General features: G+C 46.3%; 1 protein-coding gene across 2 annotated transcripts in view; it reads right to left on the bottom strand.

The window, feature by feature from the left end:
- GRIK4 (glutamate ionotropic receptor kainate type subunit 4) overlaps nt 1-14,514 on the bottom strand; it is a 519,693-nt gene that overhangs the window by 3,231 nt on the left and 501,948 nt on the right. The gene's annotated exons all lie outside the window — the stretch shown is intronic.

Here is a 14,514-nt window from a genome sequence, read left to right as displayed (position 1 = left end):
AGCCTGTAGAGATGCACCACCAAAATTTCTGCAAATTCTAGCAGTTTCATAACAATTTTAGTCAATCTTGCTCACCTTGTATTCGTTTCGTGTAAAGCAACTGTCTTGACCAAACCATGGATAGGAAAAATTATGTTTACCTGTCTGTATTACCATGCTACTAAAACACTTATTTAGAAAGTGAAATTTTTTATCCCACCAGACCTGGCTGCCATCAGAACCACCTTGGAAGCTTGTTAAAATACAGATTCCCAGTTCCTACCCCAGACCTGTTACGTCAGTATCTCTGCAGATGGGGCCCAGCAATCTGTATGCTTTAGCAAACTACACAGCTGATTCCTTTCCGGCCAGGCCTAAAATTAGTTTGCAAACTGATCTTTTTGGAAGCACTGTACTACACTGTGAGTTGCTGAAATCAGGTACTGTATCCTCATTGGCTAGCACAGCAGCTGGCATATATACTATGTGGAGAATGATATGGTTGTTTCATTTCCATAGTGTCCAGCGTTGAGTTTAGCTGAATTGATAGTCTGAATGCTTTTTCTGGCTTTAGAGAAATACAAGCTTTAGGCAGAGTGTCATAAACACATGAAAGCCTGACTGAACAGGGGCCACAGTCATAAATCAGATGGCATCTTTGGAAATGTCTAGGAGAGTAGCTTATGTCCTGTGCTTTTTAGGAATGCTTGCCCATCTGAATGCTTGTTCTATCAGTAGTGTCATCGCTGAACACGGAACTATGTCAGTGTCAGGGAAAGCTTCCCACAGCACGTGAGATGAGTCGCGGTTCAGAAGCAGAAATCTGACACCACCTTCTTTCTGTACCTTGGAAAGCCATAGACATAGCCCTGCCTAGTTGTTTCAAACTGCCTTGGGTTTCCTTTCACAAAGCTCCAAATGGTTGTCTATTGTTTTGTATTACACTACACCTTAAGTTATAGTTGTATAGGATTTTGCTGTTCATAAAGCATTTTCACATATTACTACATACTCTGGCCTGCAGATCCACACCATCCTAAGGAAACAGATTTCTACCTTCCAGAAGGAAGGTGATTGGGGTTCATTTGAACACCTCCCCCTCTAACCTGGGGCCATTTGGGCCGTAGGTTTTGACCTGGGGGCATGGGGCATCAGATCTACATGAATGGGGAACTGCGAGTTAGGGAGCCCAGAGGGAAATACCCACAAAAGGGATGCGAGAGGGGATGCGTCAAGGATGTAGCAGGGATGTGCAGGCAGATGTGAGGGGTGGTGAGAACTGAGCAATTGTAGGATGTGTGTTTGAGCCTCATGGATGAACTAGTTTCCCCAGACAGCCCCTGTGGAGAGAGGTTGGAGGGAGACCCCCGATGAAGGGGAGGTGACAACCGTGATAGTAAGGATGGCCACCTGCTCAGTAAAAGGAGTCCCCAAGGTACTGAAATACTACTAGACTCCACCGTCACCTTGGAATAGTTCTGCCTGACATAGAAGGACTAGGATCCTCTTGAAGGGCCTCAGCCACCTCACTTCCTGTTCCTGTGAGGAGGTGTTCTTCTCTCCTCTGGACCGGTTCCGCCCCCTGAACTCCAGCTGTTTCCCCTGCCTTTCTATCAGTAGCCACCTGGCCCTCCTACAATCTTTCCCTCTCCACGGACTCTTTCTTTCAGCACATGCACACACTCAAGTTTCTCCCTTCTTAAAGAAAACCAAAAAATCCTCCTCCACCCTCCAACTTTGTCTAGTGAACACCCTTTCTCTCTCCTGGTTTCCATGGCCAAGGTTTTTCAAAGCGTTGTCCGTATCAGAGCTATTCTGAGACATTCTGAAACCCTTAAATTCTTCTGCTTGGAGGCCCCATCTCACAGAAATGCCAGAAATGCACCCACATCTTATGTTAAATGCATTTTTAAAATTTTGCTTACGGTATTACTGAGCAGCAAGAGGCAGTTAATTTACAATTGGCTGTGATTTCTCAGCAATTAGTGTGAATACAGGGGAATGTTTGCAAGATGAGAAAATCTAACCAAAAAATCGTTTCTAAATGTAATGAAGTTTTTACAAATATTAAATTTAAAAATTAATGAAGTTGAAACAATGTTACATCCTGGAGATACTTAAACATGTCTTAATTACATTTTGCAATTTTCTGCTTGCATTTTTAAGCCAATTATGACCCTAATACTCCCCAGCATGTTTTCTCCTTTTCAAAATGGACTTGACATAACTAATGCCATGATGAAAGATGCACCTATAAGTTTTTCTCCTTCCTCTGCCTGCCTCCTCCTTCGCATACCTTTCTTAATGACTTGCATACCTTTCTTAATGACTTGCATACCTTTCTTAATGACTTTCTTCTGACCTAATGCTAATAACTCTGTTCTCTGTTTGATCTGTTGCAGATAACTTTGTTTTGTTCTGTTGGACCACCTGTAACTTACAATCCCTACAGGGACATCAGAGCCCAGGTGTCTGATATGTATATCTTCAACCTGATAAGGAGATGTCCGGCATGCATCTCTTTAGTCTGATAAAGGGACTTTTGTCATTATCTTGTAATGAGTAATTCCTCTGGCCATGCCATCTGCAGGCTACAAAGACACTTATAACCCTTCTAAAAATTCTACATAAGCTCTAATGTAAAACTGCTCTTTGGGACTCCATAGAGACAGTCGCTGTTGCTGTCAGGTTCCTGGTGGTGTACACATCTCCTAAATAAACTTTCTTACTCTTTCTGACTTGGAGTACATTTCATTGGTTTGACTGCTCCAGGGCATGGAACCTCATAGGGCAACACAATAATTTTTTTTTTTTTTTCCAGACCTCAAATGTAACTCTGGACCCTTGAAAAGCTTTCAGGCCCCAGCTACTCTATGATATCTGAAGGGAGAAACTGATTCAGCTCTGAATTTACTTTTGTCCTTCCTATTTCCTCATCTCATGCAATTTGGCCTTATACCACTGCCCTCACCAAGGTCACTGATGAACACTGTTTCTAGCCACTGAAGAATTTCCAGTCCACATCTTACTTGAGCTCTCTTAGCACTTGACCTTGTCAACCACACCCCTTTCTTGGTTTTTGTAAAGCCATGCTCTCTTCTGATCTTCTCAATCACCTTTGCTTGCTCGGTGATACCATTCTCTCCTCATTTTCTGGCATGTGGTCTCTTGCCTCTCCTCCATGCCCTGGCAATTTCCAAGTCCTGATGATCTTACTTCCGAAACAGTTTTCAATGTCTCACCCTTCTCTCTATTCCTCCTGCCACTTCCCAAGTCCAAGCCCCCATCATCTTGCTTGGACCACTGCAGCAGCCTCTGAGATTTCCCTGCTTTTAGCTGTGTCCTCCTCAACTCCACTCCACATAGTTGCCTGAGTGATCTTTCTGAAATGCAAAACCTAACTGTGACACATTCGCTAGCAACCCAGAACTGCTTATAGTTCCCACCACACACCACTGTTGCTCCCACCTTCTGTCTCTTTGCTCATGTTAGCACCTTTGCCTGGAGCCTACCCCCAGCCCCAGCCCCACACCTGGCTACCGCCAACCTTTCCTTAAGACTTAGCTCAGGGATCACTTCCTCCAGGCCACTTCCTCTGATCTTATCTGTTCTTTATACCTCTTTTGGGCATTACCAATGCATTGTGTATCACTCTAATATCACATAAAATAATGCATTAATTTATGTTTGCATATCAGTATTTCCCACTAGATTGTGAACTCCTTGAGGGTAAGAACCATACCTTCTTCAATTCTATAACCCCACAATCATGGTACCTTGTCCATGATAAGAGCTTCATAAATGTTTGTTGAAAGAATGAGCAGAAAAAAAGAGGATAAAGACACCGCAGATACAGAGGACTGCATTATTAAAAGCTCTGGAAATCCATACTGTGATATGTATCCATTCCTAATGAGATGTTGTTTGAAATAATAGTAAAATGAGGCAGCACGTCTTTGAGCATGCCCTGCCTGGTCACAGAGGCAGGCGGCACGGAACTACTGAGTGGCTGGCCAACATGGGTCTGAACACTGACATGGATAATCATGGTGTGAACTGACCGTTCCGGGTCCGAGGCAGGCGTGGTGGTGCCGGAAAGGGTTATGATGGACATATGATCTGTGCTAGGATAATTCTGGTCAGATCAGGTAAAGCGTCTTGAAGGAGCTGAGGTTTTCACGGGATTCTGGTAGAAGCCGTGAGTCACCGAAACACCCACAAGTCCTTCTGGTGTTTCAGGGCCAGCATGTTAATCCTGGGTGCTGGCTCCAAGTGCTGATTCTTGGCTGAGGGGCCTCCTCCCCACAGGAGAGAGGCTTGTATATCACTCCTCCCTTTAGGAACTTATTGGGAAGTGGAAGCAAGAATAGATTGCTGGCATAGTCAGAGCTGAGAAACAGATGGAGCGGGAAGCGGGAAGTGAGCGTTAGGAGAGTGCAGCAGTTCCATTTAACACTGTCATCAGTCATTCTCCTAGAAGTCAAATGCCTTCCCCAGCACACAGCCATTAATCAGAAGCAGACTGTGATGTGGGCTCCCTCTAGCCTGACTAGAAAGCCCTCGTGGCACTCACAGACACTGAAGCACCTGCAAGGGGTACTGGGAAGCCATCTTACCACCCCACCCTTCCTTCTCCAGATGGGACCACAATAAGCCACACACAGACAGATGGCTTTTAGAATGGGGATTTTCTCCTGACACTTGCATCTCTAGCCTCGATTAGGCCCCAATATGTAATAATGCTGCATTAGCTGAAACAGAATAAAGCTTGCCTTGCAAACTCCTGGTTGGTTAAATACGAACTTTGGTGTCACTCACAAATTGCTCACAAATACAAATGCTAGCTCACAAATGCAAACGAATAACTTCCTTTGTCTCTAGAACTACAGAAGGGAATGGCAAACTGGAAGAGAGCACCTTGAAGAGATTTGAATCTCCTCCCAGCCACCTACCCATCTGCTCTTCCTTCAGCTCTGACTGGATAATAATCACTTCTAGGGTGTAGCTGCATCTTTATCTTTAGACCTTAAAAGCCTAAAACCTTTCCGCATCTCCTGGTAACAACAACAGCAACAAAAACCTGTTGCCATTGAGTGGACTCTGACTCATGGTGATCCCGTAGGGTTTTCAGTGGCTGCTTTTTCAGAAGTAGATCATCAGGTCTTTCTTCCAAGGTGCCACTGGGTAGACTGGAGCCTCCAGCCTTCTGGTTAGCAGTGGAGCACAGTAACCGTGCACACTGCCCTGGAACTCCTATCTCCTGGTAGCAGGGTGGAAGCTTGTGACTGAGATGCAGAGGGGAGGTTCCTTTTGAACAAAGAGGGGGTGGCTGTAGCTGGAGAGGCAAAGAGGCAGAGGCCACAGGAGCCACTGAGGCAGATGCAGAGGATCCACATATACAGAGAGGGGAGAGCCTCATGTCACAATCCCATCGAGGGACAACATATTCATCTCTGACTTCAGTAAACAGGTCTTTATTGAGGAGCTTCCGTGAGCTAAGCACTGTACTAGGTGCTGAGCTCTGTGCAATATTCACATATTAAAAATATTGGACAAGAACACGGATTCTTTGACCAACATGGCTTTCAAGCATGTTCTACTTCCGAACCATGCTCACCTACATCCGTGCAAACATATTAAATGGCCCATTTCCACAGACTTATCTGTTGTAAATAGCAACTTCACATGCCCATGTGTGAGCTGGCCTATGTGGCCTTCCCAGAAAACAGAAAGTGACTCATTATGCTTGCACTGTTGAGGACTGTAACAGTATGCTCGCCATTTCTTCTTGCATTCTCGGTGACATCCATTGATTAGACATAGCAGATACTAGAGAGAGTGACAACAGGAAAGTAGGAAAAGGGGCACAAAATAGAACAGAGATGGAAGAGGCAGATGATGAATTTTACAATTCATCAAAACACTAAGTATGGGACAGGCATTTTATAATCTATCCAAATATGAGCTCAGCCAGCTCATTTTAAAAACATTTGCTGCCTCATTCAGTTATTAAAAATACCATAAAACAGGCTTTACTGCCCCCATTTTATAGTTAAAGAAGCAGAAAATCAGAGAGATTAAGTAAGTTGCCCAAGTCTTCACAGCTAAGAGGTGAATCTGAGTAAGTCTGATTCTAAAGCTAACGCTTTTTATGAAGTGCAGCTGACCTTCGTGGGAATTTACCACTACCACCCACCTGTCAGTTTGTCATACTTTTTGGTGACTTGTGTGTTGCTATGAAGCTGGAACGTATGGCACTAGGATTTCAAATATTAGCAGGGTCACCCATGGTAGACAGGTTTCAGAGGAGCTTCCAGACTAAGACAGACTAGGGAGGAACGCCGGGTGACCTACTTCTGAACATTAGTCAATGGAAATCCTATGGCTCAAAACGGAATACTGTCGAAGATAGTGCTGGAAGATGAGCCCCCTAGGTTGAACACAATGGCCTCGAGCATATCAATGATCAGGAAGATAGAGCAGGACCAGGCAACAGTTGGTTTTGTTGTACACGGGGTTGATATGAGTCGGAGCCAACTTTACAGCAACTAACGACAAAGACTATGAGTAAAGCTACTAGGCCAACCACTGTAATTCAATCCTTACAGCTGCCCTCTGCAACAGGCACTACCTTTATCTCCATTTTCTTGACAAGGAACTAAGGTACAGAGTAGTCGGGTAGCTTGTCCAAGGCTACATGGCTGACAAGTGGCAGTGCCAGAATCCAAACTGAAGCCAGAGGCTGAGCTCACACCACCAGTCCCTGTAACTACAGAACTCAAGCTAATCCTGACGGTGCATCCACCCCAGAGCAACTGGCAAGAGGGTCCCGTGTACAGTAGTCACCTTATAAAATCGCCTTCTCTCCAATGAAACATCAGATGTTTGAATCGATGATTTATTGACTTAATCTTGGCTCAGTTTCGAGACAAAGTTGTGCTGTGGCCTTTGTAATCAGTGACCTCCTTTGTTACAGACTCGCTTGGGCCACCCTTTGCCTCCCTTGTGCCTTCTGGACCTCTCTGCCCCCGCCGGGAGTTTCTGCGTCTCCCAGCAATAAATCTGATTTGATCAGGGAGGCTTCCTCTGCAAGTATCTCTCTGAGGCACTATCTCAACTCCCACATTCGGGTTTACAGCCTTGGCTCAAACCAGAGAAACCAGAGACCCAGGATAACTGGGCTGGGCCCCCTGAATAGAAAGAGAAAGGAAACCATCTCCAGAATGCCCCTCCTCTCCTCACACGCCCCCACTCTTGCTAAGATGTCTCACACTCTCATTCCCACTGTGCCAGACAGCAAACTTCCTACTCTCTAAGGATCTCAGGAGTCTCTGTCATGGCCTCTTTTCCATCCTTGAAAGGGGACCCTGCTTTTCACAGCCTGGTGTCGTATTTGTGTTCCTTTGAAGCCCGATGGTGAGCTGGTGTTTTTCAAGATAAAGGTATTTAATCTCCTTGGAATTCACCGACCACCTTTTTTTGTCTAGCAATTGTTCTGCAAAGGCTTCGGTAATCTAATCCTCTTGAATTGGGAGGCCCGCATCTGTGAGTGGCTAGCGATATTTCTTTTTATAGGAGTTGAGCAGAAAATAAATACATAAAACAAGGGTTTTTTTTTGCAAAGAGAAGGCAGAAGAAAATGAAACAGCTTGGAATGAAGCCTGCTCCTTTTTTTTGTAATCCTCCAGTCTTCCACACAATCTGCCATTTCTTTTTTTTTTTTTTTTTCAGCTGCTTAGGAAGGTAGATGGTCACTGAGCTGCAGGCCGGAAGGGAAATGGGGAGAAGGGGTAACGCCATGGCCCTTACCAGAGCCAAATAAGACCTGGCAAAAAGACTCGGGATTGGTGGAGTCGCCCCAACACTAAGATTCCTCTCTGGAATCTGGCAGCGATGTCCGAGCTGTAATATTGGCTTAGAAGTGGGGAAGCACCAGTTCCTATGAAACATCTCGCATTTAAATAGGATAACAAAGTAGAAAAGGATTGTGTTAGGTGCTGTGCATTGTCTGGGACATGCTAATTGAAACCAAAGTGCCCAGAGCTGCTCTCCTTTCAGAGGTCTCTGAAAAAAGGACCCCCTTGAAAGACAAATTTTTTTTGTCCCCATTCCTTTCTGCCTGTTCCATATTCTCATTTCTTTAGGTGCATGTGAAAGCCAGCTGATTCGAATCAGAAAAAGAAAGATCACCTCGGAGCTGCCTGGGAAGGCAAATTCAAACTACTGCCCTCTATTCAATTTGAGACACAAGGAAAAAGAATGTTCCCCCTGCTCGACCCCTGGCTGCCATTTAAAGACTTAAAGGAAGACGTCTTTCAGGTGGTACTGGTCCTGTTGCTCTGCCACATTAGGGGGTCCCTTGAGCAGTGGGTTATCTACCCTAAGTCTGGGTGGCTAATTTGCCAGAGAGAAACCAAGCAATGGCGCCTCCTCTGCCAGGCCGGCGCTTCTCCCTTGGGTTGGAGAAGGTCACGTGGAGCCTCGTGTGGCCGGGAAGCCTGTTAGCCTCTCTGAATAATGTTTGCTTGGGCTCCTGCCATGGCACAAATGGAGCCACTGCATTAAACTGGCACTAGCTACTGTGGCTGGGATGGCCACCGAATCCCTGGCTTTATGGTGATTTGTATCGCATCTCCCAGACAGCCTCACTCCTGGGCATTCCCGCTTGTTGATACAGCTTACCCTCTGGTTGCAGAGGATTAACGCACAGAGGCCAGCTCACAGTTGCTGGATGATAGAGCCTGAGCATCTTGTGAAGCTTTCGGGACCTCCACAGGATGAGTTCCACTGTCTATTTTCCCTTTTCATCTGCTCGGCTCTTTTCTCTGTGCCAGGGAACATTTGGTCCCAAAGCGCAGAGAGGAGAGAAGCCTCCTGTTCACTTCTTCCATCTTCCCTGGGAGCCGATCTTCCTCTCCATCCACCCTCAACTCTGCAGGCGTCTGATCAGCCTGCCTAAAGCTCTGGGGAATGAGAGTTTCCAAAGCCAATAACTCTGCAAAAATTATAACTTTATTTTTCTACAGATGAACCTAATCTCTACCTCAAACTCCATTGCCACCTGACTGCCAAAAACATAGAGGCTTCTCAGTCATTTCAGGTTTAAACTCAGTTAAACGCAGGGTTTTCTCCTTTCCCCCTCTCCCCAGGATGTATTTCTGATCTGGGGCTGGGAAGGAGGACAGCTATATGTCATGGCATGGGTTAGAGAGTAGGTGTCCAGTCTTATGCTGGATTCCATCTGGACTTCCAGTATCCCTGTCTGGGGCCCGGGAAACTCAGGCCTGTCACTGAGCCCTCTTTGCTATCTCTCATGCTTCCACTCCACTGTGGCATGACATGTTTCGGAAGCTTGCCAAACTCCACATCTCCAGCTAATCTAGGAGTTGTATCTACCCACCTCCGTCTCAGGGAACCTCCACATTCTAGTACCGCAGTGGTGGTTCAGGGGTACAATGCTCGCCCTTCATGCAGAAGACCCAGGTTTAACTGCCAGCCAGCGCACCTCAAGTGCAGCTACCACCTGTCAGTGGAGGCTTGCGTGTTGCTCTGATACTGAACGGGTTTCAGTGGGGCCTCCAGACTAAGATGGACTAGGAAGAAAGGCCTGACAATCTCCTTCTGAAAATCTGCCAGTCAAAACCCTGTAGATCACAATGGTCTGATCCCATCATGTGTGGGGTCACCACGAGTCTGGATTGACTTGAAGGCAGATGGCAACAGCAATGACAGCAACGACCACTTTCTAACATATCCTTTCCGTCTCAGAAGCTCCCCTCCTCCAGCCAAGGTATTCTTTTATCTGGTTTAGAGACTGGATGGCCTGGCTCTACTACTCTTTTATCACTCTCTACTACTCTTTTATCACTCTCTAACTTGTAAATTTTATGCCCAACTTCCTTTAAGAATTAACCTGCGCATCCCAAAATACCTTCTCTACCAAATAAAATCTCTCAACTTCTAAGAACACTGCCTCTGCTATGAGTTGTAAGAACTTATTTTGGAACTTAGGGCCAATAATTTGAATTTTTATTCCTCCTGAGGCAATGGCCCTCCTCTGGGACCACGAATGCCACAAATAAGTTGAGAACTTTGACGGAGAACTGAGACTTCCATCCTACGGACTGCTTTCCTCAGACGGTGCCTCTCCGCAGAACCTTGATGTCCACAGCCAATATTCTCTAACTCGGATCAGTGTGCTGTGGGTGTACCAAGGCACAGGCAAAGCTACGGGACGACTATGGGGCATCTTTCCGGGAACATTAATTTTACCTAAACTTTGGGTGGGAAGAGCATTTTTACATTAAGTAAATGTGTCTGTATTATAGAGTAAGATACAACATGCACATGTATTTTTAGGACAAAACAGAAGACTTTAAGGAGATGGGCTTTAAGACTTTAAGCAGGCTGGATTGCTTTAGTCTGTATCAGCAGATCCCCAAGAGCATACATCCAGTCTCCTCTGCTATTTCCTTCCCTGGGGGAGCTTGAGACATACTGATTTGCCATTCAAATGCCTTTACCCCAGTTTTAATTCTTTCTTACCCCCCTCCTCGTCCTACTTATTCAAACCAATTTCGGATTGTAACAAATTCTGCTCTCCAACATTCCTAAAGCAATGACACTTAATGGATACTTCAAGGTCCAGGCCAAACGTCTCCGTAAAACCTTCCCTGGCCATTCATCAGAATTAATCGCTTCCTTCTCCGGCTTCGCACACTTTCTTTATAGCTCTATTAAAGCATCTCTATAGTACAATCGTGTTAACTACTATGTGTGCCTCGCTCTGGGCTCTACACCTCTTAGAGCAGGGTCATGTCTTATTCCTTTTCATAATCTCAGAGCTTAGCACCTTGCCTGGTATGCAGTGGTTTACAACAGTGCTTGATGGATGTAATGAATACTTCCTATTTGGGAGGACAGGGACTAGGATGAGAGAGGAAGTGGCACCTAGTCTGCAGATCTTTTCTCATTTATTCATTCCCTTATGTATTTATTTGTTGTTCATCCCTTCATCAAACACTGATGTCAGGGGATGTGCTGAATACCGGGATACAAAAATGAATGCGACATCCTGAGTTACTCGCAGTCTATGGGGAACGAAGACACAATAGACACAAAATAAGTGTCCTAAGTGTGTTCTGAAGAGCAACCCAGCCTCAAGGAGCCGGGATGGGGGGCACACTTGTGACTTGGGGACACTCTTCAGACTTCTGGTTGTGCCTTAATTTCTCCATTAGGCCTAGATTTCAAAACGAAATGAGTCCCCATTTACTTTGTGCCAGGCACTTTGCTAAGGGCTTAATGTGATTTACCTCATTCGATCTTCACAACAGCCCTGGCATTACTGTTATTACCTTTATTTTCCAGAGTAGGAAGGTGAGGCTCAAAGATGTTTCATACTGTCTCTAACAAGACCATCTGCGTAGCGGAGTTCGTTTGACCCAACGCTCACACTCTTGACCCCTATCAAAACTGCCTCGAGAACCATCCTGGTGGCTGTCCTAAGAACAAATGCGGTATGCAGAGGGGTATAAATTTCATGAGCTCTATTCTCAGGGTGTGGGAGGCAAGTCCACTGGACTTTGGGTGACATCGAAAATGGGAAAAAGATACTAAACTGAGTCCCTGAGTATGAAAACTGCCAGGCACCCAGATCCCGCATCACCTTCCCATGCTTGCCAATTTCACTACCCTCCACTTGCTTCCCCAGAGTGATTAGCAGTATGCATAAATAAATACAGCTACAAGAACCAGTAAACACAAAAGAAGGTCTTGTGGCTTGTTTAAGAGGTCTGGGAAGAAAGAGAGAACAGGAGAGATGGGATCAATGCAGTAGTGAGTCTCACAAGGATAGTGATCAAATGGGGTCAAGTTTAAAAAAGAAAGGAGGACCCAGGAAATCTGAGGCTAGGGGGAAAGAGGAAGGACAGAGACTAGCAGCCTACCAGAGCTGGCAGCCTAGACCTGCTGGGTTAACAGCAGGGGCCGCTGCTCTGAATCCCTCGCCCCTGGCCATCCCCTGCTGTTTCTCAGCCTCCCTCCTGCACAGTGCCCCTGCATCACTGTGTGTGTTCAGTTAGCTGTGCAGAGACGTGTACAGCTAGCAGTGGGGAGTCCCGGGTGGGAAGGCCATTCAGGAAGGTAAGTACAACCAGTTCCGTTCACCATTTTAGCAAGGCCTGACAACATTAACACACGTTAACTTATCAACAACCTTATCATAGTTTGACTCTTCAAGGCCCAGTCAGATTCAGACAGTCGTCAACCCATGTTATTTTGTTGGTGTGGGCGGGGGGGAGGGTGGTGGTGGAGAAGCACTACCATCTACACAGACTAGAATCTGAGTGTGTTCTGACCACACACTGGCCGTCCGGCTCACAGCCCTGCCCACTGCACTGCTTTCAGCCTCCACATCTTTCCCCAAGGTGCTTATTTCCCACCTCCCTATCTACTCGGTCCTGGGCATCTTCAGCATCTAATTTGTTCTATCCAATCCACGAAAGTTTCCAGGTAATTTTCTCTATGTCCCCCCAGTCTTTTTTCTCTGAACAAATAGAGTTGGTCTCCTCCGCATCTCACACACACCCCTTCCCCGAGGATTTGATTGTAGATTGGATAGTATCTAGAATTCTTTGCTAATCACTTCAAGTATGTTGGCTGTGTTTTCAGAAATCACTTTAAAATCCTCGACTGTAAGCCTACAGTACTTTGTCATTCCCAGGAGTATTACCCAAGGTGCTGGGGACCCCACTGTCACTTAGCACATCCCTGATGACTGAATGGCTGGCTGGCTGGCCGCCTGAAAATAACTCCCTGCAGACTGCTGACAAAATCAGACTCCCCTGAGGTTATGAGGGGGGCACAGCACGGTGCCAGATGTGTGTCCCTAAGAGGTATGAAGAACTGGTCCCTTGTTATGAGCCACACCTGGTGCTACTTCACACTCCACCTTTACAACAACCCGATGGTGTGCTCCTTACTGTCCTCATTCCACAGATGAGGAAACAGGCTCAGCAGTGCTAATAACATGCCGAAGTACCCAGAACTAGTAACTGGGTGAGCTGGGATTCAGGCGGAGGTCTGCCCCTGCACCATGCCCCCTAATGTCCACTGCCCTCCACGTGGACGGCACTGACCTTTGGGGAGTGGAGAGCCAGGAAGTGTGCAGCCTCACTGTGTGCCCGGAGAGAAGGAAGCAGCAGTTACTCTAGCCCACCCTTTTCACATATAAATTACAAAGGACTGGCCCCATCGGTCAGTGTTCCGGAGACCTCTCCTTACAGGATAGAGATCCATGAGGAGACACTTAGAGACGCCTTTTCACTCATTCACTGTCTCACCAGGTATAATCACTTATGCTGAGCAGAGTAATGCACACAATATCATTCATTTTAGTCCTCAGCTGCCTTCCTGAGGGAAACCATGAATAGGTAAATCTGTTGCATATTTCAGCAAGGCTGTGGTAGATTAGTACGGTGACCATATGATTTACTGTCCAAACCAAGACACTTTTTTGAGAATGAAAAGTGTTCTAAAAATAACTAGCAGGCATTGACTGGTCTAGAACAGAGGTAATTTGGGACTGTCCCAGGCTAACCAGGATGTGTGTTACTCTACAGAAAACCCTGGGTGTGAGGGACCTGCAATTTTCCTCAGCTACACTTGCTTTCTATTCAACCCAATTTAACATTCACGTGCTTGTTCATTAAATAAAACATCCACATGCCAGGCCCTGTGGCCAGTCCTGTGAAGAAGACAACGTCCCTGCCGTCATGAAACTTACATTCTAGTAGAGGAGGTGGAAAGTAAACAAACAGAAAATATAATGTCAGGTAGTAATAAGGGCTGTAAAGAAAAATTAGGGTTAAGGAGATGGGGAGGGATGTGGTGTGAAGAGTTATTTTAATGGGGTGGGGAGGGACTCGTCTGAGGGGAGCCTCCTCAGGGAGTTAAGTGAAGGTGAGCCAGGAGGCGGTCTGGGGAAGGGCCTTCCAGGCAAAGAGAACAGCAAGTGCAAAGGCTCTGAGGTGAGATCAAGCCAGGAGGCTTGGAGAACAGAGAGGCCAGTGTGGCCAGAGTTATCAGTGAGGAGAAAAATCGGAGTCTAAGGTGGGAGCAGATCACATATGGCCTTGAGTGAGATAGAAGCCATTGGAATTTTGTGCAAGGGAATGCTGCAATCTGGCTTGCATTTTGAAAAGAATCATTCTGGCTACTGATGGAGGACATACTGTGGAGGGGCAAGAATGGGAGAAGGAGAGCAGGCTATGGCAATCACAGGATGATGCGGGTGCAGACCAGGTAGATGCTGGGGTAAGAGGTGGCTGGATTCAGGGAACCTCGTGCAGGCAGAGCCTCTAGGACTTGTGAATCAGGTGGACACTGGGTGCCTCCAACAGGTAAGATCCTGGCACAGGACTGACCACAGCCTTATCTTAGGGTCAGGTTCTCCCAGGGCTGGTTCTCAGTATGCCCTAGAAGTCATTACCTGAAATTCTGCACACAAGAAACAAGCTGCTTTGGTCTTCTAGG

The sequence above is a fragment of the Elephas maximus genome, chromosome 17 (genome assembly GCF_024166365.1).
Source record: "Elephas maximus indicus isolate mEleMax1 chromosome 17, mEleMax1 primary haplotype, whole genome shotgun sequence".
NCBI lineage: Eukaryota > Metazoa > Chordata > Mammalia > Proboscidea > Elephantidae > Elephas > Elephas maximus.
The sequence above is the reverse complement of the archived record's forward strand: the minus strand, read 5'-3'. Positions and strand labels throughout refer to the sequence as shown.